The following is a 2,837-nucleotide window of genomic DNA, read 5'->3' as shown; positions in this document are numbered from 1 at the left end:
GGGAAAGAGAGCGTTGAAATCAGTAGAGTCACCAGCGCGGGATACAACAGACGCCTGAAACACAATCAGACACATTAAACATGTGAAGAGACCTAAATTTGTCAACAGACAACAGTGTTTGAAATTAAGTTACGTGTAAAGTAATATTTAAGTACTCAATTGCTTTCAGAAAGCTTTGGGGATTTTTAGATTTCAATTAAGATATTGTTTGGCCCATTTATTTTTTATTTGTTTAAGTAGTACAAAATAATATTATTTTAGGAGGTTTAGCTACACTATTAGTTAAAAAAAGAATTAAAAAGCATCCCAGGATGTATATTTTTGTCATTTTCAGACATTTGACCCTCACAATTACAGAGAAACACAGAAAGTACACACCTGTGTTATTTCAGCATCATTGAGATACGATTGTAATTAGTTTTTATTTAAATTTTTCCCATTAAAATTTTTATTTTAGATTAGTTTTAGTAATGTTGTTGTGTTTTGCATTTTTTAAACACATCTATACAGTTTTTATTTTTATTGTAGTTTTAGTTGTTTTATTACATCTTAAGTTAAACTAACATGCGTTAACTTAAACGTGCAGTAAATTAAACTAAACACACTGCAAAAAAAGATTTTCTTACTTAGTATTTTTGTCTTGTTTTATAGTATAAATATCTAAAAATTCTTAAATCGAGACACATTTACTTGAGAAGCAAAATGACTTCTTGTGTTCTGAAAAATGAGCAAAATTTTGTTAGTTTTTGCTTAAAACAAGAAAAAAAATCTGCTAATGGGCTAAGAAAAATAATCTTGTTTTCCCTTAAGAATTATTAAGAATTAAGATTATTTTTCTTACACCATTGGGAGAAATATTTTCTTGTTTTAAGTAAAAATTAACAAAATTGTGATCAATTTTTCAGAAAACAAGACTTGATATCTTAAGTAATTTTGCTTCTCAAGTAAATGTATTTTCATTAAAGAATGTTTAGATATTTATACTATAAAAAATACAAAAATAGTAAGTAAGAAAATCATATTTTGCAGTGTATAAGTTTAACTAAATGAAAATGAGAAATATTTCCATGGCAACTAGCTGAAATAAAATAAATGTAAGATTTTTCAGTTAACCTTTCTTTTATTTCAAGTGTAAAAAAAAGCTTTTAGTTAACTATAATAACCCTGGGAACACTTACTTCTTCATGAGGAACTTGTTTATGGTTTTCTGTTTTCGCATAAACTGCACAATAAGCCTGTTCAAATACACAAATAAGGCGCCACCAAACCCGCTGGCGATTCTGCAGAGAGAGTCAAATCTTGCATATTTAATATGAGTGGGATAAAAATGCTCATGAATAAATTATTCATAATACAGTTCATTAGATGATTTGGTTTGTGCTCTCTGGGAGCTGGGAACAAAGTGTCTAAAACAAATGCACATGAACAATTAGACGTTTATTGACATTTAAAATAATTATCCAAGTAAGCAATAAAATAAAGCACAACAGAAATATATTGCAAGCAACAGAAGAAAAACCGACCAGCTTGATGGATAAGTAGTTAATCAAGAATTTTTTTCAATGCAAACAATCATTTGTCTTGGTTTAGAAAAAAAATTATCTAAATATCCTTAAAACAAGATACAAGAAATTTTTACTGGAAACCAAGACAAAATACATGAAGAAAATGATTTTTACACTGGTAAGAGGTGTTACACGACAAATGCAAAGAAACGAGGAAAATAAACAAGGCAGAACTGACCCGATCACAGCAAACGCTGGAAGCTCTTGGAGGTCAAAGGGGAAGTCCAGTCTGAACCGCGTTTTAAAGAGAGCTGTGATCGTCTCTGAGAGAGAGAGAAGATTCCTTTAACTCTCACCGTACACATCGTGTGTTTTCTAAAGCGTATTAATGCACACAAACCTTCATCTCTGTTCCACACGGCCAGCACTCTGAAGATAAATGCACTAAATGTAGCAGCAAAGAATCCGCGGCAGTAGTCTCGTACGGCGAAAAACGTGGAGGTGACTTTGATGCTAAATAACACACCTGAAATACACATATATAAAGTTATCTTCATGGAAATTTTCAATGGTTTTTCAAATTTAGAAATTTTCTGCATTTTTTCAAACTTAAAAATTTACTGTTTTCTAAATAGAATTTTTCTAAGTGTATTCAAATTCAGACATTTACATTTTTAGTTTATTTTCAAATTTAGAAATGTTTTTTCAAACTTATATTATTTTTAATAAAAAAATTCCAAGTGCATTCAAATACAGACATTTAAGTTTTTTCAAATATAGAAAGTATTTTCAAACTTAGAAATGTTCTTTTTTTCAAATTTAGAAATGTTCTACTTTTTTTTCAAACTTAAAAATTTACTGTTTTTTAAATAGAACTTGTCTAAGTGTGTTCAAATTCAGACATTTACATTTTTAGTTTATTTTCAAATTTAGAAATGTTTTTTCAAACTTATATTATTTTTAATAAAAAAAACTTCTAGGTGTATTCAAATACAGACATTTAAAAAATGTCAAATATAGAAATGTTCTACATCTCTTCAAACGTAAAAATTTACTGTTTTTTTTTTATAGAAATTGTACGTTTTTTCAAATTTACAGTAAATAGAGTAAATACAGTAAACAGTAAAAATAGCATTGTATCACCTAGTTAAAACTGCATTAACTACATAGTAACCATACATATGTAATTTTATGTCAATTATTTAGTCTTCATTTGAATGTTTTTACGGTGTGGGCACCAGAGTTGTGTTCCATTCAGAACTGATTTAAAGGGGTCATATGATGTTGCTAAAAAGAACATTATTTTGTGTATTTGGTGTAATGAAATGTGTT

General features: G+C 28.4%; 1 pseudogene; it reads right to left on the bottom strand.

Annotated features, from left to right (window-relative positions):
* The window catches only part of LOC107684528 (chloride channel protein 2-like), a 40,708-nt pseudogene that overhangs the window by 27,031 nt on the left and 10,840 nt on the right, over positions 1-2,837 (bottom strand).

Source organism: Sinocyclocheilus anshuiensis, unplaced genomic scaffold, assembly GCF_001515605.1.
Source record: "Sinocyclocheilus anshuiensis isolate Anshui unplaced genomic scaffold, SAMN03320099.WGS_v1.1 scaffold2917, whole genome shotgun sequence".
Classification (NCBI taxonomy): Eukaryota; Metazoa; Chordata; class Actinopteri; order Cypriniformes; family Cyprinidae; genus Sinocyclocheilus; species Sinocyclocheilus anshuiensis.
Note: the sequence above shows the minus strand (reverse complement) of the source record. Positions and strands in the feature narration are given on the sequence as shown.